Raw genomic sequence first — 27068 nt, forward strand, 5'->3', positions numbered from 1 at the left:
AGATACTGACTGGTTTTCTGATCCACGCCCCTACCTTTTTTAAAGGCATCTGTGACCAACAGATGCATATCTGTATTCCCAGTCATGTGAAATCCATAGATTAGGGCCTAATGAATTAATTTAAAATTACTGATTTCCTTATATGAACTGTAACTCAGTAAAATCTTTGAAATTGTTGCATGTTGTGTTTATATCTTAGTTCAGTATTATTAAAGTAGAAAACATAGGAATCTAATCGGTAAAGAATAATTGTGTTCTGTCTCTCTAGCTCACTCTCTCGCTCTCTTTACAAGTCTCTGAAAAATGTGTTTTCAATTACGCACTCAAGAAAAAAATCGTGTGTGTAGTGTGTGTGACGTCATGTGCAGACAGTGGTCCCGTTCTGTCGAGTGGCACACAGGGCTCTGTGAGGCACGAGAGAAGGAGGCACGAAAAGAAGAGAGAGAGACGGAGCCCTCGGGAACTATTCAATCAGAAATAAACAAAAACACACTTCTCTTCTCATGGACTGTAAAATTAAAAGATTACTTATAATTTGCTTGGATTGGAAGAATCAACACATGCGATTCTGACGGACGATCTGAATAACGGAATTCACTTTTTTGGGGGGGATTTTGGTAGGCACTCCGAAATAATATATTTTTGAGGTTCAAGCAACATTTTCGAAATATCGCTGAGAAGGAACAACTGTAAGTATATTTTAGATTTCTGATTAACTTAAATGTAATAGGTATGTTACGCGCAGGACTGGAGACTGTATGCGGCTGAATCAGGATAAGTTGTTGCGCCAACGCGACTGAGCAGCGGTGCCTCATAAAACCGTTAACTTTGCCATTAGTTTAATTAATTCATCTTAGTTTTTCCACTAGAAAACATAATGACAGAGCATTACATAAGATAAAACTTGGGCTTTGGAAAATGGGAATACATTTTAGCTACAGTATGCATTGCAACATCGATCGTTTTTGGCAGTTTTTTCCCCCTTTTTCTTCGATGACATTCCGCCTCTCTCTCTCTCTCCGATCTCTCTGTTCTCTCTCTCTTTCTGTTCTCACTTTCTCTGTATCCATATTGTCTTAAATCCCATTATTCAGATTAAAACATCTAGATGATGTGTTCATCCAGGCTCTCTGCTGTCCTGTAGTTTTATACAGATTATCGGAGTCCTTTGCTTAAACATTGGCCGGCACATATCGATAGTCATCAAATATTCGTCCTGTGTTTTGGCATGACCCCCAAGGTATATTATGCCTTGGTATACTCTACTCTACCTCCCCACTGGCTACAAACTGGTTGAATAAACGTTGTTTCAATGTAATTTGTCAACATGGAATATTCATGAAAAAATACATTGGATTTGATAATTGAGGGTCAAATTTCAACCACAAGATTATGTTATCATGGTAACCAAATGTTAACATAGACAAACCTTGTATAAATTATGTTGAATTTGTACCTTATAAAACAATGTTAGATCTTCAATGTTATATCCACTATACAAAAATGGATCTGCTTACAGCTACCCGTTGGTCTCCCATTCAGGGTTTTTAACCAAGCCAAGCCCTGATTATGTATAATAGTTGTCACCGACTATAACGATGTGCTATGGTGAGACTGATTGTTGAGAGATCTCCTCATACTAAACTAAATAGAAGTACGTGTGCTATTGATGTTGTTCGAAAAGGTATGTTTAACAGAGCAAATGAAATGTGACTATTCTTTATTTATCATATATATTTAAAGATGCTTTTTAGGCCTATAGCGTTTACAAAGTCATCAACAGCTGTTGTTTAAATCTTTCCCAGAATTCAACTGTGAAATAGACAATACAATGCCTATGGTTTCAAGCTCTGGTTGATTACAAATGTCATGATATTTAGTGATATTGAATTGTGTTTGGTTGTCAACACAACCAGATATCAACATTTAAAGGAGATGTATCTTCTGATTGGATAGTTCCATCTGAGCCACTGACTGAGTCAAAAAAAAAAAATATTAGAATCTGCTTCCTATTTCTCAACAAAGCCTTCTTCACTCATGCTCCCAAACATACCCTCGTAAAGCTGACTATCCTACCCATCCTTGACTTCGGCAATGTCATTTGTAAAATAGCCTCCAACACTCTACTCAACAAATTGGATGCAGTCTATCACAGTGTCATATTCATCTCCAGACCCACTGGCTCCAGGTCATCTATAAGTCTTTGCTAGGTAAAGCTCCGTCTTATCTCAGCTCACTGGTCACCATAGCAACACCCAATGGTGGCACGCACTCCAGCAGGTACAGTATATTTCACTGGTCATCCCCAAAGCCAACACCTTCTTTGGCTGCCTTTCCTTCCAGTTCTCTGCTGCCAATGACTGGAACGAATTGCAAAAATCACTGTTGGAGACTTATATCTCCCTCTCTAACTTTAAACGTCAGCTGTCAGAACAGCTTAAAACCTCTCTAGGGTATGTGGGACGGTAGCGTCCCACCTCATCAACAGCCAGTGAAACTGCAGGGTGCCAAATTCAAAACAACAGAAATCACATAATTAAAATTCCTCAAACATACAAGTATTTTACACCATTTTAAAGATACACTTGATGTAAATCCAGCCACAGTGTCCGATTTCAAAAAGGCTTTACGACGAAAGCAAACCAAACGATTATGTTAGGTGAGTGCCTATTCACAGAATAACACAGCCATTTTTTCAGCCAAAGAGAGGATTCACAAAAAACAGAAATATAGATAAAATGAATCACTAACCTTTGATGATCTTCATCAGATGACACTCATAGGAATTCATGTTACACAATACATGTATGTTTTGTTCGGTAAAGTTCATATTTATATCCAAAAATCTGAGTTTACATTGGCGCGTTACGTTCACAAGTTCCAAAACATCCTTTGATTTTGCAGAGAGCCACATCAATTTACAGGAATAATAATAATAATCATTGCTAAAAGATACAACTGTTATGCATGGATTTTTAGATGCACTTCTCCTTAATGCAACCGCTGTGTCAGATTTCAAAAAAGCTTTACGGAAAAACCAAACCATGCAATAATCTCAGTCGGCACTCAGAGCCCAATCAAGACACAAATATATCCGCCATATTGTGCAGTCAACAGAAATCAGAAATAACATTATAAACATTCACTTACCTTTGATGATCTTCATCAGAATGCACTCCCACGGATCCCAGTTCCACAATAAATGTTTGTTTTGTTAGATAATGTCCATCATTTATGTCCAAATTCCTCCTTGTTGTTCTAGCGTTCAGTACACTTTCCAAACTCAAGCCGCGCGGGCAGGTCCAGCGGGAAGTACGGACGAAAAATTAAAAAAGTTATATTAGAGTCCGTAAAAACATGACAAACAAAGTATTGAATCAATCTTCAGGATGTTTTTCACATAATTCTTCAATAATGTTCCAACCGGAGAATTCCTTTGTCTTCAGAAGTGCGATGGAACAGAGCTCGCTCTCACATGAACGCGCATGGTCAGCGCATGTTCAGGTCATGGTAGACCTTACTCAATCCACTCTCATTTGGTCCCACTTCACAATAGAAGCATCAGACAAGTTTCTTAAGACTGTTGACATCTAGTGGAAGCCTTAGGAAGTGCAACATTACCAATATCCCACTGTATCTTCAATAGGAGCTGAGTTGAAAATCGACCAACCTCAGATTTTCCCACTTCCTGGTTGGATTTTTTCTCAGGTTTTTGCCTGCCATATGAGTTATGTTATACTCACAGACATCATTCAGTTTTAGAAACTTCAGAGTGGTTTCTATTTAAATCTACTAGTAATATGCATACTCTAGCTTTTATGGCTTTGTAGCAGGCCGTTTACTCTGGGCATGCTTTTCATCCGGACGTGAAAATACTGCCCCCTACCCCAAATAAGTTAACGATCGCTGCAGCTGTACACAGCCCATCCAACCAACTACCTTTCCCATCCCCATATTTGTTTTAGTTTTTCTGCTCTTTTGCACACCAGTATTTCTACTTGCACATCCTCATATGCACATCTATCACACCAGTGTAAATTGCTAAATTGTAATTACTTCGCTACTATAGCCTATTTATTGCCTTACCTCCTTACTTAATTTGCACACACTGTATGCAGATTGTTCTATTGTGTTATTGACTTTGCGTTTGTTTTTCCCATGTGCAACTGTGTGTTGTTGTTATTGTCGCACTGCTTTGCTTTATCTTGGCCAGGTCGCAGTTGTAAATGAGAACTTGTTCTCAGCTGGCCTACCTGGTTAAATAAAGGTGAAATAAAAAATAAAATATACCCCAGTCCTAAACCCTAGCCCCAGCCCTACACCCGAGCCACATTCCTCAGCCATATACCCCAGCCCCAGCCCTATACTCCAGCCCTATACCCCAGCCCCAGACCTTTATCCCAGCCCTTTAACCCAGCCCCAGCCCCAGCCCTATACCTTAGCCCTATACCCCAGCCCTGTACCCCAGCCCTATACCTTAGCCCTATACCCCAGCCCCAGCCCTATATCCCAGCCCGATACCTTAGCCCTATTCCCCAGCCCCAGCCCTATATCCCAGCCCTATTCCCCAGCCCTATACCCCAGCCCCAGCCTTATACCCCAGCCCTATACATCAGGCCCAGCCCTATACCTTAGCCCTATAACCAGCCCTGTACCCCAGCCATAGCCCTATACCCCATCCCAGCCCTATTTCCCAGCCCTATACCCCAGACCCAGCCCTATACCCCAGCCCTATACCCCAGCCCTTTACCCCAGCCCTATACCTTAGCCCTATAATCCAGCCCTCTACCCCAGCCCTATACCTTAGCCCTATACCCCAGCCCCAGCCCTATATCCCAGCGCAATGCCTTAGCCCTATACCCCAGCCCTATACCCCAGCCCTATACCTTAGCCTTATACCCCAGCCCTATACCTTAGCCCTATACCCCATCCCAGCCCTATTTCCCAGCCGTATACCCCAGCCCTATACCTTAGCCCTATACCCCAGCCCTATATCCCAGCCCTTTACCCCAGCCCTATACCTTAGCCCTATACCCCAGGCCTATACCCCAGGCCTATACCCCAGGCCTATACCCCAGCCCCAGCCCTATATCCCAGCCCTATAGCTTAGCCCTATACCCCAGCCCTTTACCCAAGCCCTAAACCCCAACCCTATACCTTAGTCCTATATCCCAGCCATATACCCCAGCCCCAGCCCTATATCCCAGCCCTATATCCCAGCCCTATACCCCAGCCCTAAACCCCAGCCCTATACCCCAGTCCTATATCCCAGCCCTATACCCCAGCCCTATACCCCAGGCCCAGGCCTATACCTTAGCCCTATAACCCAGCCCTATACCCCAGCCCTTTACCCCAGCCATATACCTTAGCCCTATACCCCAGCCCTATACCCGAGCCCTTTACCCCAGCCCTTTACCTTAGCCCTATAACCCAGCCCTATACCCCAGCCCTTTACCTTAGCCCATTAGCACAGCCCTATAAACCAGCCCTATACCACAGCCCTTTAGCACAGCCCTATAACCCAGCCCTAGCGCTAAATCCCAGCCCTATACATCAGGCCCAGCCCTATATCTTAGCCCTATAACCAGCCCTGTACCCCAGCCCCAGCCCTAAAACCCTTTACCTTAGCCCTATACCCCAGCCCTTACCTTAGCCCTATAACCCAGCCCTATACCCCAGCCCTTTACCCCAGCCCCAGCCCTATATCCCAGCCCTATATCCCAGCCCTTTACCTGAGCCCTATACCCCAGCCCTTACCTTAGCCCTATAACCCAGCCCTATACCCCAGCCCTATACCCCAGCTCCAGCCCTATATCCCAGCCCTATTCCCCAGCCCCAGCCCTATATCCCAGCCCTATAACTTAGCCCTATACCCCAGCTCCAGCTCTATATCCCAGCCCTATACCTTAGCCCTATACCCCCGCCCTATACCTTAGCCCTATAAACCAGCCCTATACCCCAGCCCTTTACCTTAGCCCTATACCCCAGCCCTTTACCCCAGCCATATACCTTAGCCCTATAACCCAGCCCTATACCTCAGCCCTTTACCCCAGTCATATACCTTAGCCATATAATCCAGCCCTATACCTTAGCCCTATACACCAACCCTATAGTCTGCCATATACCCATCCGCAGCCCCCGCCCTTCACCCCAGCCCTAAACCCTATCCCTATCCCCAGCCCAAGCCCTGTACCCAATAACCCTATCCCCAGCCCTATACCCCAGCCTCAGAGCCAGCCCTATACCCCAGCCTCAGCCCTGTACCCTAGCCCCAGCCCTATACCCCAGCCCTAAACCCTATCCCTATCCCCAGCCCCAGCCCTGTACCCAATAACCCTATCCCCAGCCCTATACCCCAGCCTCAGAGCCAGCCCTATACCCCAGCCTCAGCCCTGTACCCTAGCCCCAGCCCTATACCCCAGCTCCAGGCCTATACCCCAGCCCCAGGCCTATACCCCAGCCTCAGATCTACACCCCCATCTCGGCCCTATATCCCAGCCTCAGCCCCAGCCCTATACCCCAGCCCCAGGCCTATACCCCAGCCTCAGATCTACACCCCCATCTCAGCCCTATATCCCAGCCTCAGCCCTTCCTGCTCACACCCAGGACTGGCTTTATGTTCTATTAGACTTTTTTTCCACGTGTAAAACCCATCACACTGTAGGAGTGGTGTCTGGTGGTGTCTTAAATACCCCCCATAGCCAGCCAGCCCATACATACAGACCTGGGAACAGTTATATTTCAATCTATGGCAGACCCAATAACAACTCAGCCATAGCTGTAAATTGGACAGTGCAGTTAGATGAATTAAAACTTCTTCGGGATTGGTGTCCCTTCCACAGGACGGTTGAGCTAACGTAGGCTAATTATCAGGAGGTTGTAAGTAACTAGAAAATTTCAAGAACGTTTCCCAGGACATAGACATATCTGATATTGGCAGAAAAACTAAATTATTGTTAATCTAACTGCACTGTCCAATTTACAGTAGCTATTACAGTGAAATAATACCATGCTATTGTTTGAGGAGAGTGCACAATTTTGAACATGAAAAGTTATTAATAAACGAATGAGTCACATACAACACAATATGTATAGGAAGTGTAAATGACTTTAACCATTAATTATTGACTATTATTGATTCATATTAAAAGTCTCAACAAAGCAGATATTCTTAACCACACGTTTCTTTTTTAGTGTACATTTCTAATGAATCTTGTGATGCTAATGACTCTGTTGTTGTCCAGGGTAACCAGGACTTCCTGTGTCAGTGCCAGGGATGATGATACACAGATCAGCATAATTAAATAGGTCTACTTTATTATCTTCAGAGAATGTGCTTTTTTTCTAGTTCCATTTGAGTCAATGTAGACAAAGTGTGGGATCTCCGTGGAGGGGGGGGGGGGGTGGGGGGTGGAATGACGATCAAAGATCAGCAATAAGCTTTTGCAGTAGATAGATGGGCCGGGATCAATGATTCTTTACTCTGCAACATGTTCATTGTATAGCTGAAAATCGAAATGGTGAATACCAGTGGAGGCTGCTGGGGGATAGAATGGATCGTATTAACGGCCGGAACGGAGCCAATGGAATGGCATCAAACACCTGGAAACCATGGAAACCATGCGTTTGATGTATTTGATACCATTCCACTGATTCCGCTCCAGTCATTACCACGAGCCCGTCCTCCCCAATTAAGGTGTCACCAACCTCCTGTGGTGAATACAAAGAAATTGTTAAAGTTCTGACCCACATACGCAGAAAAGTTCAATAAATTGGATCACATATTAATTTAATTTTAGTCACTTTAGTCATAGTATCCAGTCAGAGAGTATAAAACATAGTATGCTAATACATTTTTGGGGTGAATCAGTGTGAAGAATTAAAGAAAAGAGAAGTGTTGTATTATGTGGGTCCTCAGATGTTCTCTAGCCTGAAACCCAGAGACCTATTTTGTGCTAACATTCCACTCCTTGTACCAAACAATTTGGCATGACAAGAAGTGACAGACTGATGCTTACTACCCAGGCTAGCTCTTCTCATTCGATATGCTGTTTGTCTTCTGACAGCAGCACATGTTGGGTTAGAGTTAGATGGATGGGAGCTGCTGACCAGATGCACTGTGGGTACAACAAAGCCTCACCCAGAGATGATCCTTATTATCTTAAGACGCCCTCAGAGCCTCAGAGCTCTCGGTGCCGACACCAGAAGACCAGGGCCTGGGCCCTGCAATGTGTTAAAGAGATCTATAGAGGAGAGAAAAGGGGGTGGGGGAGAGAGGGAGAGAGAAAGACTGAGAGAGGGAGAATAGAGAGCGAGAAGTCTCCCTTGTTAAAAGGTCTTCTCACCACAATGCGACATCCTGTATAAATAAAGGTTAAATAAAAAAAACGGAGAGATTGCGAGAGAGAGAGAGAATCTTCCCACTGAGAGAGCCTGGCCGTCCCCCATGTGTGTCTGTTATTGATCTGCCAGAGGTTCTGAGCCTGCATTCCTCCCTCCTCTCCCCCAGAGCTCTGAGTAGTAAGGTTCAAGGCAGCTGTGGAGAGAGAAAGAGTGAAACAAGGAGAGAGGGAAGGGGGAGAGAAGAGGGGGAGAGTAAAAGAGGAACCAGAATGCCACATGGAAGCAGTTTTCATCCCTTCAGCAGTATTAACATAACTAGCTAACTATAGGAAGGAGAGGGAGGAACTAGGGTAACAAACGCTCACTGTTCTGTTCTCAGACTTTAATGATGGGAACCAACCGGTCTTATCTGCACAAAGGACCAGAACTTGTGAGGTATAATCACTGCCGGTGCTAACTGTTTACGTTTGTTTTATTTTTGTGGAGGTCCACTACACATTACGGATTTTCTGGAAACCTGATTTGCCGTGGCTAAAGGTAAAAATTTCTGTGCAAGAACCCTTTTTCCATAGCAGCTGCACACTCTGCTGCTCATATTTGGTATTTGGTATTCCTGGGGTCCACACAAAACATGAAACATGACATAATACAGAACATTAATAGACAAGAACAGCTCAAGGACAGAACTATAAATGAAAAAAGGCACACGTCGCCTACATATCAATACATCCACACAAACTATCAAGCATTTTGCTCAAACATTTCACTACACTCGCACATAACATCTGCTAACCATGTGTGTGTGACCAATAACATTTGATTTGATTTGAAATAGAGGAGAGGCATTGTGCCGTGAGGTGTTGCTGTTCATTTGAGCAATATGAGATGGAACGGAGTTGTGTGCAATCCTGGCTCTATATAATACTGTACGCTTTCTTGAATTTGTTCTGGATTTGGGGACTGTGAGTTGACCCCTGGTGGCATGTCTGGTGGGGTAAGTGTGTGTGTCAGAGCTGGGTTTAAGTTGACTATGCTAGTTGACTATGCTAGTTGACTATGCTAGTTGACTATGCTAGTTGACTATGCTAGTTGACTATGCTAACAATTTGAGATTTAACACATGAATGTTTCTTATAAAAAGAAGAAGTGATGCAGTCGGTCTCTCCTCAACTCTTAGCCAAGAGAGACTGGCATGCATAGTATTTATATCAGCCCTCTGATTACAATGAAGAGCAGAACGTGCCGCTCTGTTCTGGGCCAGCTGCAGTTTAACTAGGTCTTTCCTTGCAGCACTTTACAACACGACTGGAAAATAATCAAGATTAGACTAATCTAGAGCCTGCAGAACTTGCTTTTTGGAGTGTGGGGTCAAAAAAGCAGGGCATCTCTTTATTACAGACAAACCTCTTCCCATCTTTACAATCATTGAATCTGTATGTTTTGACCATGACAGTTTACAATCTAAGGTTGCGCCAAGTAATTTAGTCGCCTCAACTTGTTTAACAGCCACACCATTCATTACCAGATTCAGTTGGGGTCTAGAACATAGGGATTGATTTGTACCAAATACAATGCTCTTAGTTTTAGAGATGTTCAGGACCAGTTTATTACTGGCCACCCATTCCAAAACAAACTGCAACTCTTTGTTAACCTCTAATTCCTCCCAAACCCGGATCCGGGAGCACCCCCACCAGTAAAAAAGCTGACTAGCATAGCCTAGCATAGCGTCACAAGTAAATACTAGCATCTAAATATCATTAAATCACAAGTCCAAGACACCAGATGAAAGATACACTTCTTGTGAATCCAGCCATCATTTCTGATTTTTAAAATGTTTTACAGGGAAGACACAATATGTAAATCTATTAGCTAACCACGTTAGCAAAAGACACCACTTTTCTTACTCCACCATTTTTTTACTGCATCAGTAGCTATCACAAATTCGACCAAATAAAGATATAAATAGCCACTAACCAAGAAACAACTTTATCAGATGACAGTCTGATAACATATTTATTGTATAGCATATGTTTTGTTAGAAAAATGTGCATATTTCAGGTATAAATCATAGTTTACCATTGCAGCCACCATCACAACTCTCCCCAAAGTGACTAGAATAACTACAGAGAGCAACGTGTATTACCTAATTACTCATCATAAAACATTTCTTAAAAATACACAGCGTACAGCAATTGAAAGACACAGATCTTGTGAATCCAGACAATGTTTCAGATTTTCTAAGTGTTTTACAGAGAAAACACAATATAGCGTTATATTAGCTTAGCACAATAGCAAACCACACAACAGCATTGATTCCAGCCAAACATAGCGATAACGTATTCACCACCAAAATATATTAATTTTTTCACTAACCTTCTCAGAATTCTTCAGATGACAGTCCTGTAACATCATATTACACAATGCATATAGAGTTTGTTCGAAAATGTGCATATTTAGCGGCACAAATCGTGCTTATACATTGAGAATAGTGTCCAAATACTCAAGCAATCTGTCCGGCGCCATCTTGGAAAGGCCCCTATTCTTATCGAAAACTATTCATAAACTTGACAAAAAAAATACAGGTTGGACAGCAATTGAAAGACAAATTAGTTCTTAATGCAATCGCTGAATTACATTTTTAAAATTAACAATACTGCGCAATACAGGGTGCGATAAAGCAAGGCTACACTGCAAGTAATGGCGTCTTATGCATTTGACTTTTTTCAACAGAACAATGAATTATCAGCATAAATAGTTCTTACTTTTTGATGACCTCCCATCAGAATCTTGGGATAGGTGTCCTTTGTCCAAAAGAATCGTTGCTAGGTTGTAGAATGTCGTCTTCCACGTTGCAATTAGCAGTAAACATTAGCCATGTGGGCCAGAGATACCCAACTTCCTACAGCGCCAAGAAAATAAATACCCGAAAATCGCAATATACTGACATAAACTGATATAATTCGGTTCAAAATAACAAGATTATGATGTCTTTAAAGCCTATATCGAATAAAAACAGAGCCGGATATAACTAGAAGCTTAAACGGGAGCTTCTAAAACGACATGCCAAGGTCCTCAGTGCGTCAGCGCGAAGAAGCAAAAGGAGGGACACATCGATTCCAATCAATTTATAGACTTTCTGATCTGCCTAGAGACTCCATTTCAAGGCCCTCTATTCGCTGACACCCAGGGGAAGGCGTATGCAGTGCATCTCAACCAATAGAAGACAGGCAAAGTTATACACAGGTCTGAGAACAGGTTGGAAAAATCTGCATTCTCAACTCCACATAGGGAAATTGCTCTAAGTCCAGTTCTGTTTCACTTACAGACATAATTCAAACGGTTTTAGAAACTAGAGAGTGTTTTCTATCCAATAGTAATAATAATATGCATATTGTGCGAGCAAGAATTGAGTACGAGGCAGTTTAATTTGGGAACATCAAGAAAAAAATAGTGCTAACAGCTCCCCCTATTGACAAGAAGTTTTAAGGGTGTCAGTGACTTCATTAGCTATGGTTGCTGATGCGTATTTGGTTGAATCATCAGCATACATGGACACACATGGTTTGTTTAATTCCAGTGGCAGGTCATTGGTAAAAAAAATGTAAACAGTAGAGGGCCTAGAGAGCTGCCCTGAGGTACACCACACTTTAAATGTTTGACATTAGAGACGCTTCCATTAAAGAAAACCCTTTGAGATATATTAGATAGATAGCTCTGAAACCACAATATGGCAGAGGTTGAAAAGCTATACGTTTTTTCAACAACAGGTTATGGTCAATAATATAAAAGGCTGCACTGAAATCTAACAGTACAGATCTCACAATCTTCTAATTATCAATTTATTTCAACCAATCATCAGTCATTTGTGTCAGGGCAGTACATGTTAAGTGCCCTTCTCTATAAGCATGCTGAAAGTCTGTTTGTTTTAATTTGTTAAATAAAGGTTTAATTTGTTTACAGAGAAATAGCATTGTATTTGATCAAACACAATTTTTCCAACAGTTACCTAAGAGCTGGCAGCAAGCTGATAGGTCTGCTGTTAGAACCAGTAAAGACCACTTTACCACTCTTGGGTAGCAGAATGACTTTGGCTTCCCTCCAGGCCTGAGGATAAAGACTTTCCTCTAGGCTCAGATTAAAGATATAAAAACATCTCTATATATATTTCACCATTATTTAACCAGGTAGGCTAGTTGAGAACACCTTTATTTAACCAGGTAGGCTAGTTGAGAACACCTATATTTAACCAGGTAGGCCAGTTGAGAACACCTTTATTTAACCAGGTAGGCCAGTTGAGAACACCTTTATTTAACCAGGTGGCCAGTTGAGAACACCTTTATTTAACCAGGTAAGCCAGTTGAGAACACCTTTATTTAACCAGGTAGGCCAGTTGAGAACACCTTTATTTAACCAGGTAGGCCAGTTGAGAACACCTTTATTTAACCAGGTAGGCCAGTTGAGAACACCTTCATTTAACCAGGTAGGCTAGTTGACAACACCTTTATTTAACCAGGTAGGCCAGTTGAGAACACCTTTATTTAACCAGGTAGGCTAGTTGAGAACACCTTTATTTAACCAGGTAGGCTAGTTGAGAACACCTTTATTTAACCAGGTAGGCCAGTTGAGAGCACCTTTATTTAACCAGGTAGGCTAGTTGAGAACACCTTTATTTAACCAGGTAGGCTAGTTGAGAACACCTTTATTTAACCAGGTAGGCTAGTTGAGAACACCTTTATTTAACCACGTAGGCCAGTTGAGAACACCTTTATTTAACCAGGTAGGCTAGTTGAGAACACCTTTATTTAACCACGTAGGCCAGTTGAGAACACCTTTATTTAACCAGGTAGGCTAGTTGAGAACACCTTTATTTAACCAGGTAGGCTAGTTGAGAACACCTTTATTTAACCAGGTAGGCTAGTTGAGAACACCTTTATTTAACCAGGTAGGCCAGTTGAGAACACCTTTATTTAACCAGGTAGGCTAGTTGAGAACACCTTTATTTAACCAGGTAGGCCAGTTGAGAACACCTTTATTTAACCAGGTAGGCCAGTTGAGAACACCTTTATTTAACCAGGTAGGCTAGTTGAGAACACCTTTATTTAACCAGGTAGGCTAGTTGAGAACACCTTTATTTAACCAGGTAGGCCAGTTGAGAACACCTTTATTTAACCAGGTAGGCCAGTTGAGAACACCTTTATTTAACCAGGTAGGCTAGTTGAGAACACCTTTATTTAACCAGGTAGGCTAGTTGAGAACACCTTTATTTAACCAGGTAGGACAGTTGAGAACACCTTTATTTTACCAGGTAGGCTAGTTGAGAACACCTTTATTTAACCAGGTAGGCTAGTTGAGAACACCTTTATTTAACCAGGTAGGCTAATTGAGAACACCTTTATTTAACCAGGTAGGCTAGTTGAGAACACCTTTATTTAACCAGGTAGGCCAGTTGAGAACACCTTTATTTAACCAGGTAGGCCAGTTGAGAACACCTTTATTTAACCAGGTAGGCTAGTTGAGAACACCTTTATTTAACCAGGTAGGCTAGTTGAGAACACCTTTATTTAACCAGGTAGGCTAGTTGAGAACACCTTTATTTAACCAGGTAGGCAAGTTGAGAACACCTTTATTTAACCAGGTAGGCTAGTTGAGAACACCTTTATTTAACCAGGTAGGCTAGTTGAGAACACCTTTATTTAACCAGGTAGGCTAGTTGAGAACACCTTTATTTAACCAGGTAGGCCAGTTGAGAACACCTTTATTTAACCAGGTAGGCCAGTTGAGAACACCTTTATTTAACCAAGTAGGCCAGTTGAGAACACCTTTATTTAACCAGGTAGGCTAGTTGAGAACACCTTTATTTAACCAGGTAGGCCAGTTGAGAACACCTTTATTTAACCAGGTAGGCTAGTTGAGAACACCTTTATTTAACCAGGTAGGCCAGTTGAGAACACCTTTATTTAACCAGGGAGGCCAGTTGAGAACACCTTTATTTAACCAGGTAGGCTAGTTGAGAACACCTTTATTGAACCAGGTAGGCCAGTTGAGAACACCTTTATTTAACCAGGTAGGCTAGTTGAGAACACCTTTATTTAACCAGGTAGGCTAGTTGAGAACACCTTTATTTAACCAGGTAGGCCAGTTGAGAACACCTTTATTTAACCAGGTAGGCTAGTTGAGAACACCTTTATTTAACCAGGTAGGCCAGTTGAGAACACCTTTATTTAACCAGGTAGGCTAGTTGAGAACACCTTTATTTAACCAGGTAGGCCAGTTGAGAACACCTTTATTTAACCAGGTAGGCCAGTTGAGAACCCCTTTATTTAACCAGGTAGGCCAGTTGAGAACACCTTTATTTAACCAGGGAGGCCAGTTGAGAACACCTTTATTTAACCAGGTAGGCTAGTTGAGAACACCTTTATTTAACCAGGTAGGCCAGTTGAGAACACCTTTATTTAACCAGGTAGGCTAGTTGAGAACACCTTTATTTAACCAGGTAGGCCAGTTGAGAACACCTTTATTTAACCAGGGAGGCCAGTTGAGAACACCTTTATTTAACCAGGTAGGCTAGTTGAGAACACCTTTATTGAACCAGGTAGGCCAGTTGAGAACACCTTTATTTAACCAGGTAGGCTAGTTGAGAACACCTTTATTTAACCAGGTAGGCCAGTTGAGAACACCTTTATTTAACCAGGTAGGCTAGTTGAGAACACCTTTATTTAACCAGGTAGGCCAGTTGAGAACACCTTTATTTAACCAGGTAGGCCAGTTGAGAACACCTTTATTGAACCAGGTAGGCCAGTTGAGAACACCTTTATTGAACCAGGTAGGCTAGTTGAGAACACGTTCTCATTTACAACTGCGACCTGGCCAAGATAAAGCATAACAATTCGACACATACAACAACACAGAGTTACACATGGAATAAACAAAACATACAGTCAATAATACAATAGAACAAAAGAAAACAAAAAGTCTATATACAGTGAGTGCAAATGAGGTAAGTTAAGGCAATAAATAGGCCATGGTGGCGAAGTAATTACAATATAGCAATTAAACACTGGAATGGTAGATGTGCAGAAGATGAATGTGCAAGTAGAGATACTGGGATGCAAATGAGCAAGATAAATAAATAAATACAGTATGGGGATGAGGTAGGTCGATAGATGGGCTGTTTACAGACAAACAGGAGTGGCTATAGAGTCAGCTACCATCCTCACTAGCTTTCCATCTAAGTTGTCAATGCCAGGAGGATATGTACATTCAGCAGTCCATTAATCAGTTGGTGTGTGTGTGTGTGCTGCGGGGTTGAAGCTAGAAGCCCATAGGCTTGGCTATCTCATTCCTTGCAGGCTTCTGGGAGGGAGGGTGGACAATGAGCCTGTCATAGCGGATGTAAGCAATGTCCCCATGCGCTCTGGCAGCTTTCATGGCTGAGATCAGTTCTTTCCTGTTCTGGCTCACAGCTTCAGGATAGTCCTTGTTGAGGAAGATATACGTTCCTCTCAAGTTCTTGGCTCTTTCCAGAACAACTACCTTGTCCTTGAACCTCAGGAACTTGACCACTATTGGCCTGGGGCTGTCACCTGGGCCGGTGATGGGTTTCCAGTCCTGTAAGCGCACTCCACCTCAATCTTCCTGTGGTCCATTTTCAATTTCTCAGAGATCATTTCAGTTCTAGCAACGTTTACACCTTTACTCCTCGGAGTTCCAGACAGGGCAGGTCACAGGGAAGACTGAAAACAACAAACAGCAGGGTTCTAGATATCTCTATTTCATTTCAGTTCCAGACAGGGCAGGTCACAGGGAAGACTGAAAACAACAAACAGCAGGGTTCTAGATATCTCTATTTCATTTCAGTTCCAGACAGGGCAGGTCACAGGGAAGACTGAAAACAACAAACAGCAGGGTTCTAGATATCTCTATTTCATTTCAGTTCCAGACAGGGCAGGTCACAGGGAAGACTGAAAACAACAAACAGCAGGGTTCTAGATATCTCTATTTCATTTCAGTTCCAGACAGGGCAGGTCACAGGGAAGACTGAAAACAACAAACAGCAGGGTTCTTAGACAGCCACAAACGCGGGATAATCCGTGGTCCCAAACACTGGGTTCCGGGCTGCGTTTAAGCCCTCGTGAAACCCTACTAGCTTGATAGGCAGCTAGCTTTCAGCTAGGCTAACTGCTACGCCAAATAACTCCTCAGACCCGGCCTTGGTCGGCCCGGATCCCGGATTAGAGACTGGCAGTCCCAGCAACTGATGCCAACTGCGTCGTGGGATCCAAACTAAAAAGTTAGCTAGCTACTAAGAAACGTTCCCATACACTTTTAAAAACAACACACTTTCCAAAACAAATTAACACATTTGTCTGGTGTGCCCGAGACACTTCATAGTGGGGAATGAAAAAGCGATTGAAAAAGTTAATTCACCACGTGAGTATGACAACAAATTACTCCAAAGAGAAGCCATGTGAATATACAAATAAATTATGTATTTCCACACGGTTTAAAGGAATAATTTGATTTCCCCTCCTTCCTATAAGCCACATGTAGACCGTTATACAGTATAAGAACACTGTCCATATCAGATTTTGCATATCGTTTGTGATTTTGCCCCACATGTTTATGAACGCCTTTGCCTAACGTCCTTTGTGGTGGGCTAACTCATGAATTGATGTGATGTAATTAGATGAATGGACACCTGGGTCAAATTATGTGTTGCCTTTCAAGCTCGCTCCCATAACCTATCATTCTGTATCTCTTTGTGACTCATTTGTATACAAGTAGACCAGAGGAGCCACGTCCCTGATTGGCTGATGGGAGTAAACCCTGATTAGAATCACCTGCTGCTCATTTGTAGCTCTTTACAAAGGCTGTTTTTAAGTAATTAAAATGGTATCTTGTAACACTGAAGAAGGCTGTAAAAGCCAAAACGTCTGTGTACGCTATCCCTGATGCAATAAACACTTTTAAAAACATAGAAGAATGAACCCATTACACATCTTTATCTGTCTGAATTTGCAAGTTTTACGCACAAGCCTACATTCTGAGTGCCATGGTTCTCTTTTGATTAGTAACCTATGGTGCAGTGGTGAAACCTATGGTGTAACGGTGTCAAAATCAAATCAAATCTAATTTATTTATATAGGCCTTCGTACATCAGCTGATATCTCAAAGTGCTGTACAGAAACCCAGCCTAAAACCCCAAACAGCAAGCAATGCAGGTGTAGAAGCACGGTGGCTAGGAAAAACCTTCCTAGGCCAAAACCTAGGAAGAAACCTAGAGAGGAACCAGGCTATGAGGGGTGGCCAGTCCTCTTCTGGCTGTGCCGGGTGGAGATTATAACAGAACATGGCCAAGATGTTCAAATGTTCATAAATGACCAGCATGGTCAAATAATAATAGTAGTTGTCGAGGGTGCAGCAAGTCAGCACCTCAGGAGTAAATGTCAGTTGGCTTTTCATAGCCGATCATTAAGAGTATCTCTACCACTCCTGCTGTCTCTAGAGAGTTGAAAACAGCAGGTCTGGGACAGGTAGCACGTCCGGTACACAGGTCAGGGTTCCATAGCCGCAGGCAGAACAGTTGAAACTGGAGCAGCAGCACGGACAGGTGGACTGGGGACAGCAAGGAGTCATCATGCCAGGTAACGGTGTAACCTATTGTATGGTGCAGTGGTGAAACATATGGTGTAATTATAAAAAAAATATATATTTTACCTTTATTTAACCAGGTAGGCTAGTTGAGAACACCTTTATTTAACCAGGTAGGCCAGTTGAGAACACCTTTATTTAACCAGGTAGGCTAGTTGAGAACACCTTTATTTAACCAGGTAGGCCAGTTGAGAACACCTTTATTTAACCAGGGAGGCCAGTTGAGAACACCTTTATTTAACCAGGTAGGCTAGTTGAGAACACCTTTATTGAACCAGGTAGGCCAGTTGAGAACACCTTTATTTAACCAGGTAGGCTAGTTGAGAACACCTTTATTTAACCAGGTAGGCCAGTTGAGAACACCTTTATTTAACCAGGTAGGCTAGTTGAGAACACCTTTATTTAACCAGGTAGGCCAGTTGAGAACACCTTTATTTAACCAGGTAGGCCAGTTGAGAACACCTTTATTGAACCAGGTAGGCCAGTTGAGAACACCTTTATTGAACCAGGTAGGCTAGTTGAGAACACGTTCTCATTTACAACTGCGACCTGGCCAAGATAAAGCATAACAATTCGACACATACAACAACACAGAGTTACACATGGAATAAACAAAACATACAGTCAATAATACAATAGAACAAAAGAAAACAAAAAGTCTATATACAGTGAGTGCAAATGAGGTAAGTTAAGGCAATAAATAGGCCATGGTGGCGAAGTAATTACAATATAGCAATTAAACACTGGAATGGTAGATGTGCAGAAGATGAATGTGCAAGTAGAGATACTGGGATGCAAATGAGCAAGATAAATAAATAAATACAGTATGGGGATGAGGTAGGTCGATAGATGGGCTGTTTACAGACAAACAGGAGTGGCTATAGAGTCAGCTACCATCCTCACTAGCTTTCCATCTAAGTTGTCAATGCCAGGAGGATATGTACATTCAGCAGTCCATTAATCAGTTGGTGTGTGTGTGTGTGCTGCGGGGTTGAAGCTAGAAGCCCATAGGCTTGGCTATCTCATTCCTTGCAGGCTTCTGGGAGGGAGGGTGGACAATGAGCCTGTCATAGCGGATGTAAGCAATGTCCCCATGCGCTCTGGCAGCTTTCATGGCTGAGATCAGTTCTTTCCTGTTCTGGCTCACAGCTTCAGGATAGTCCTTGTTGAGGAAGATATACGTTCCTCTCAAGTTCTTGGCTCTTTCCAGAACAACTACCTTGTCCTTGAACCTCAGGAACTTGACCACTATTGGCCTGGGGCTGTCACCTGGGCCGGTGATGGGTTTCCAGTCCTGTAAGCGCACTCCACCTCAATCTTCCTGTGGTCCATTTTCAATTTCTCAGAGATCATTTCAGTTCTAGCAACGTTTACACCTTTACTCCTCGGAGTTCCAGACAGGGCAGGTCACAGGGAAGACTGAAAACAACAAACAGCAGGGTTCTAGATATCTCTATTTCATTTCAGTTCCAGACAGGGCAGGTCACAGGGAAGACTGAAAACAACAAACAGCAGGGTTCTAGATATCTCTATTTCATTTCAGTTCCAGACAGGGCAGGTCACAGGGAAGACTGAAAACAACAAACAGCAGGGTTCTAGATATCTCTATTTCATTTCAGTTCCAGACAGGGCAGGTCACAGGGAAGACTGAAAACAACAAACAGCAGGGTTCTAGATATCTCTATTTCATTTCAGTTCCAGACAGGGCAGGTCACAGGGAAGACTGAAAACAACAAACAGCAGGGTTCTTAGACAGCCACAAACGCGGGATAATCCGTGGTCCCAAACACTGGGTTCCGGGCTGCGTTTAAGCCCTCGTGAAACCCTACTAGCTTGATAGGCAGCTAGCTTTCAGCTAGGCTAACTGCTACGCCAAATAACTCCTCAGACCCGGCCTTGGTCGGCCCGGATCCCGGATTAGAGACTGGCAGTCCCAGCAACTGATGCCAACTGCGTCGTGGGATCCAAACTAAAAAGTTAGCTAGCTACTAAGAAACGTTCCCATACACTTTTAAAAACAACACACTTTCCAAAACAAATTAACACATTTGTCTGGTGTGCCCGAGACACTTCATAGTGGGGAATGAAAAAGCGATTGAAAAAGTTAATTCACCACGTGAGTATGACAACAAATTACTCCAAAGAGAAGCCATGTGAATATACAAATAAATTATGTATTTCCACACGGTTTAAAGGAATAATTTGATTTCCCCTCCTTCCTATAAGCCACATGTAGACCGTTATACAGTATAAGAACACTGTCCATATCAGATTTTGCATATCGTTTGTGATTTTGCCCCACATGTTTATGAACGCCTTTGCCTAACGTCCTTTGTGGTGGGCTAACTCATGAATTGATGTGATGTAATTAGATGAATGGACACCTGGGTCAAATTATGTGTTGCCTTTCATGCTCGCTCCCATAACCTATCATTCTGTATCTCTTTGTGACTCATTTGTATACAAGTAGACCAGAGGAGCCGCGTCCCTGATTGGCTGATGGGAGTAAACCCTGATTAGAATCACCTGCTGCTCATCTGTAGCTCTTTACAAAGGCTGTTTTTAAGTAATTAAAATGGTATCTTGTAACACTGAAGAAGGCTGTAAAAGCCAAAACGTCTGTGTACGCTATCCCTGATGCAATAAACACTTTTAAAAACATAGAAGAATGAACCCATTACACATCTTTATCTGTCTGAATTTGCAAGTTTTACGCACAAGCCTACATTCTGAGTGCCATGGTTCTCTTTTGATTAGTAACCTATGGTGCAGTGGTGAAACCTATGGTGTAACGGTGTCAAAATCAAATCAAATCACAAATTTATTTATATAGGCCTTCGTACATCAGCTGATATCTCAAAGTGCTGTACAGAAACCCAGCCTAAAACCCCAAACAGCAAGCAATGCAGGTGTAGAAGCACGTGGCTAGGAAAACATCCCTAGAAGCCAAAACCTAGGAAAACCTAGAGAGGAACCAGGCTATGAGGGTGGCCAGTCCCTTCTGGCTGTGCCGGTGGGAGTTATAACGAACATGGCCAAGATGTTCAAATGTTCATAAATGACCAGCATGGTCATAATAATAGTAGTTGTCGAGGGTGCAGCAAGTCAGCACCTCAGGAGTAAATGTCAGTTGGCTTTTCATAGCCGATCATTAAGAGTATCTCTACCACTCCTGCTGTCTCTAAGAGATTGAAAACAGCAGGTCTGGGACAGGTAGCACGTCCGGTACACAGGTCAGGGTTCCATAGCCGCAGGCAGAACAGTTGAAACTGGAGCAGCAGCACGGCCAGGTGGATGGGGACAGCAAGGAGTCATCATGCCAGGTAACGGTGTAACCTATTGTATGGTGCAGTGGTGAAACATATGGTGTAATTATAAAAAAAAATATATATTTTACCTTTATTTAACCAGGTAGGCTAGTTGAGAACAAGTTCTCATTTACAACTGCGACCTGGCCAAGATAGAGCAAAGCAGTGTGACAGATTTACACATGGGATAAACAAACGTACAGTCAATAACACAATAGGTTGTTACACCATAGGATGTTACAAATGTAGTAAGATTAGGGAGGTAAGAAAATAAATAGGCCAAAGTGGCGAAATAATTACAAATTAGCAAATAAACACTGGAGTGATTGATGTGCAGAAGGTGAATGTGCAAGTAGAGATACTGGGGTGCAAAGGAGAAAAAAATTAAAACAAGATGGGGATGTGGTAGTTGGATGGACTATTTACAGATGGGCTGTGTACAGGTGCAATGATCAATAAGCTGCTCTGACAGCTGATGCTTAAAATTAGTGAGGGAGATATGAGTCTCCAGCTTCAGTGATTTTTGCAGTTCGTTCCAGTCATTGGCAGCAGAGAACTGGAAGGAAAGGCGAGGAGTTGGCTTTGGGGCTGACCAGTGAAATATACCTGCTGGAGCGCGTGCTACGGGTGGGTGTTGCTATGGTGACCAGTGAGCTGAGGTAAGGCGGGGCTTTACCTAGCGAAGACTTATAGATGACCTGGAGCCAGTGGGTTTGGCAACAAATATGAAGTGAGGGCCAGCTAACGAGAGCATATAGGTCGCAGTGGTGGGTAGTATATGGGGATTTGGTGTCAAACGGATGGCACTGTGGTAGACTGCATCCAATTTGCTGAGTAGAGTGTTGGAGGCTATTTTGCAAATGACATCTCAGAAGTCCAGCATCGGTAGGATAGTCAGTTTTATGAGGGTATGTTTGGCAGCATGAGAGAAGGATGCTTTATTGCGAAATAGGAAGCCGATTCTAGATTTAATTTTGGATTGGAGATACTTAATGTGTCTGGAAGGAGAGTTTACAGTCTAACCAGACACCTAGATATTTGTAGTTGTAACCTATGTTGTAGCCTATGGTGTAACAACCTGTGGTGTAACCTATGGTGTAACAACCTATGGTGTTACCTATGGTGTAACAACCTATGGTGTAGCATATTGAATAACAACCTGTGGTGTAACATATTGAGTAACAACCTGTGGTGTAACAACCTGTGGTGTAACAACCTGTGGCGTAACCTGTGGAGTAACAACCTGTGGCGTAACAACCTGTGGCGTAACAACCTGTGGTGTAACAACCTGTGGTGTAACAACCTGTGGTGTAACAACCTGTGGTGTAACAACCTGTGGTGTAACAACCTGTGGTGTAACCCGTGGTGTAACAACCTGTGGTGTAACAACCTGTGGTGTAACCTGTGGTGTAACAACCTGTGGTGTAACAACCTGTGGTGTAACAACCTGTGGTGTAACAACCTGTGGTGTAACCCGTGGTGTAACAACCTGTGGTGTAACAACCTGTGGTGTAACCTGTGGTGTAACAACCTGTGGTGTAACAACCTATGGTGCAACCTGTGGTGTAACAACCTGTGGAGTAACAACCTATGGTGCAACCTGTGGTGTAACAACCTGTGGTGTAACAACCTGTGGTGTAACCTGTGGTGTAACAACCTATGGTGTAACCTGTGGTGTAACAACCTGTGGTGTAACAACCTGTGGTGTAACAACCTGTGGCGTAACAACCTGTGGTGTAACAACCTGTGGAGTAACAACCTGTGGCGTAACCTGTGGTGTAACAACCTGTGGTGTAACAACCTGTGGTGTAACCTGTGGTGTAACAACCTGTGGTGCAACCTGTGGTGTAACAACCTGTGGTGTAACAACCTGTGGGGTAACAACCTGTGGTGTAACAACCTGTGGTGTAACAACCTGTGGTGTAACCTGTGGTGTAACAACCTGTGGTGTAACAACCTGTGGTGTAACATATTGAGTAACAACCTGTGGTGTAACAACCTATGGTGCAACCTGTGGTGTAACAACCTGTGGTGTAACAACCTGTGGTGTAACAACCTATGGTGTAACAACCTGTGGTGTAACAACCTGTGGTGTAACAACCTGTGGAGTAACAACCTGTGGTGTAACATATTGAGTAACAACCTGTGGCGTAACAACCTGTGGTGTAACAACCTGTGGTGTAACAACCTGTGGTGTAACAACCTGTGGTGTAACAACCTGTGGCGTAACCTGTGGTGTAACAACCTGTGGTGTAACAACCTGTGGTGTAACAACCTGTGGTGTAACAACCTGTGGCGTAACCTGTGGTGTAACAACCTATGGTGTAACAACCTGTGGTGTAACAACCTGTGGTGTAACAACCTGTGGTGTAACAACCTGTGGTGTAACCTGTGGAGTAACAACCTATGGTGTAACAACCTGTGGTGTAACAACCTGTGGAGTAACAACCTGTGGCGTAACCTGTGGTGTAACAACCTGTGGTGTAACCTGTGGAGTAACAACCTGTGGTGTAACCTGTGGAGTAACAACCTGTGGTGTAACAACCTGTGGTGTAACAACCTGTGGAGTAACAACCTGTGGTGTAACAACCTGTGGTGTAACAACTCGCAGATCGTTTTTTGCCCCAATGCAAAGCTCAAGCGGGGAGTTGCATGCAGCTACCTAGAAAGCATATCAAACATAAACAATACACAGCGACGCAATGTTCATTTTTAATCATCAATCCAAACATTGGCTAAGTAGGAGATGCACAGCCAGTCAAAGAAGCAACTATTAATATTAGCCTACACCATCACACAATAAGCAGATGGTTTATGTGCCAATGCAATGTGTAGGGAATGTCCTGCTTGTGCCATTGTAATATGCATTATAACAGCCAGAGAAAGCTGCAACCTTCATAATGCAATATGAATGTTCGTGCAAATTACTGCGGGGTTATTATTCCGGCTGTTCAGAAATATCAGGCAGAGACATGTGCTACAGCAGCAGTTCCCAGCAAGGGGTACTAGAACTTGGCCTATCCTCATGGGTACTAGAACACCTGGGGGTACTTGGCTTATCCTCATGGGTACTAGAACACCTGGGGGTACTTGACCTATCCTCATGGGGTACTAGAACACCTGGGGGTACTTGGTCTATCCTCATGGGGTACTAGAACACCTGGGGGTACTTGGCTTATCCTCATGGGTACTAGAACACCTGGGGGTACTTGGCCTATCCTCATGGGTACTAGAACACCTGGGGGTACTTGGCCTATCCTCATGGGGTACTAGAACACCTGGGGGTACTTGGCTTATCCTCATGGGTACTAGAACACCTGGGGGTACTTGGCCTATCCTCATGGGGTACTAGAAAACCTGGGGGTACTTGGCTTATCCTCATGGGTACTAGAACACCTGGGGGTACTTGGCCTATCCTGATGGGTACTAGAACACCTGGGGGTACTTGGCCTATCCTCCTGGGTACTAGAACACCTGGGGGTACTTGGCCTATCCTCATGGGTACTAGAACACCTGGGGGTACTTGGTCTATCCTCATGGGTACTAGAACACCTGGGGGTACTTGGCCTATCCTCATGGGTACTAGAACACCTGGGGGTACTTGGCTTATCCTCCTGGGTACTAGAACACCCGTGGGTACTTGGTCTATCCTCATGGGGTACTAGAACACCTGGGGGTACTTGGCCTATCCTCATGGGGTACTAGAACACCTGGGGGTAGTTAATAGAGGGTGTTACCAACAGGATGTAGTTAATGAGGGTGTTACCAACAGGAAGTAGTTAATAGAGGGTGTTACCAACAGGATGTAGTTAATAGAGGGTGTTACCAACAGGATGTAGTTTAATGAGGGTGTTACCAACAGGATGTATTTAATAGAGGGTGTTACCAACAGGATGTGTTATAGAGGGTGTTACCAACAGGATGTAGTTTAATAGAGGGTGTGTACCAACAGGATGTAGTTAATGAGGTGTTACCAACAGGATTTAGTTAATGAGGTGTTACCAACAGGATGTAGTTATAGAGGTGTTACCAACAGATTAGTATAAGAGGGTGTTACCACAAGATGTAGTTAATGAGGGTGTTCCAACAGGATGTAGTTAATGAGGGTTACCACAGGATGTGTTAATGAGGTGTTACCAACAGGATGTAGTTAATAGAGGGTGTTACCACAGGATGTAGTTAATAGAGGGTGTTACCACAGGGTAGTTAATAGAGGTGTTTACCACAGGATGTAGTTAATAGAGGGTGTTACCACAGGATGTATTTAATAGAGGGTGTTACCAACAGGATGTAGTTAATAGAGGGTGTTCCAACAGATGTAGTTAATAGAGGTGTGTTACCAACAGATGTAGTTAATAGAGGGTGTTACCAACAGGATGTAGTTAATAGAGGGTTGTTACCAACAGGATGTAGTTAATAGAGGGTGTTACCAACAGGAGGTAGTTAATAGAGGGTGTTACCAACAGGAGGTAGTTAATAGAGGGTGTTACCAACAGGATGTAGTTAATAGAGGGTGTTACCAACAGGATGTAGTTAATAGAGGGTGTTACCAACAGGATGTAGTTAATGGGGTGTTACCAACAGATGTAGTAATAGAGGGTGTCCAACAGGATGTAGTTATGAGGTGTTTACCAACAGGATGTTAATGAGGGTGTTACCAACAGGATGTAGTTAATGAGGGTGTACCAACAGGATTTAGTTAATGAGGGTGTTACCAACAGGATGTAGTTATAGAGGGTGTTACCAACAGATGTAGTTAATAGAGGTGTTTACCACAGGATGTAGTTAATGAGGGTGTTACCAACAGATGTAGTTAATGAGGGGTTACCACAGGATGTAGTTAATGAGGGTGTTACCAACAGGATGTAGTTAATAGAGGGTGTTCCACAGGATGTAGTAAAGGGTGTTACCAACAGAGGTAGTTAATAGAGGGTGTTTACCAACAGGATGTAGTTAATAGAGGGTGTTACCAACAGGATGTAGTTAATAGAGGGGTTACCAACAGGATTAGTTAATAGAGGGTGTTACCAACAGGATGTAGTTAATAGAGGGTGTTACCAACAGGATGTAGTTAATAGAGGGTGTTACCAACAGGATGTAGTTAATAGAGGGTGTTACCAACAGGATGAGTTAATAGAGGGTGTTACCACAGGATGTAGTTAATAAGGGTGTTTACCAACAGGATGTAGTTAATAGAGGTGTGTTACCAACAGGAGTATTAATAGAGGGTGTTACCAACAGGATGTAGTTAATAGAGGGTGTTACCAACAGGATGTAGTTAATAGAGGGTGTTACCAACAGGATGTAGTTAATAGAGGGTGTTACCACAGGATGTAGTTGATGTTAATGAGGGTGTTACCAACAGGATGTAGTTAATAGAGGTGTTACCACAGGATGTAGTTAATAGAGGGTGTTACCAACAGATGTAGTTAATTAGAGGGTGTTTACCAACAGGATGTAGTTAATAGAGGGTGTTTACCAACAGATGTAGTTAATAGAGGGTGTTACCACAGATGTAGTTAATAGAGGGTGTTACAACAGGATGTAGTTAATAGAGGGTGTTACCAACGGATGTGTTAATAGAGGTTTTACCAACAGGATGTAGTTAATAGAGGGTGTTACCAACAGGATGTAGTTAATAGAGGGTGTTACAACAGGATGTAGTTAATAGAGGGTGTTACCAACAGGATGTAGTTAATAGAGGGTGTTACCAACAGGATGTAGTTAATAGTTAATGAGGGTGTTCACAGGTGTAAGGTTACCAAC

General features: G+C 43.0%; 1 protein-coding gene across 1 annotated transcript in view; it reads left to right on the forward strand.

Annotated features, from left to right (window-relative positions):
• Window positions 1-404: 404 nt before the first annotated feature.
• LOC120043038 (lysophosphatidic acid receptor 1-like) overlaps window positions 405-27068 on the forward strand; it is a 68140-nt gene continuing 41476 nt past the window's right edge. Inside the window, exon 1 of the mRNA XM_038987770.1 lies at window positions 405-689. The gene's annotated coding sequence lies outside the window, so the exon portion shown is untranslated. The remainder of the gene's footprint in view (window positions 690-27068) is intronic.

This window comes from Salvelinus namaycush, unplaced genomic scaffold (assembly GCF_016432855.1).
Source record: "Salvelinus namaycush isolate Seneca unplaced genomic scaffold, SaNama_1.0 Scaffold843, whole genome shotgun sequence".
NCBI lineage: Eukaryota > Metazoa > Chordata > Actinopteri > Salmoniformes > Salmonidae > Salvelinus > Salvelinus namaycush.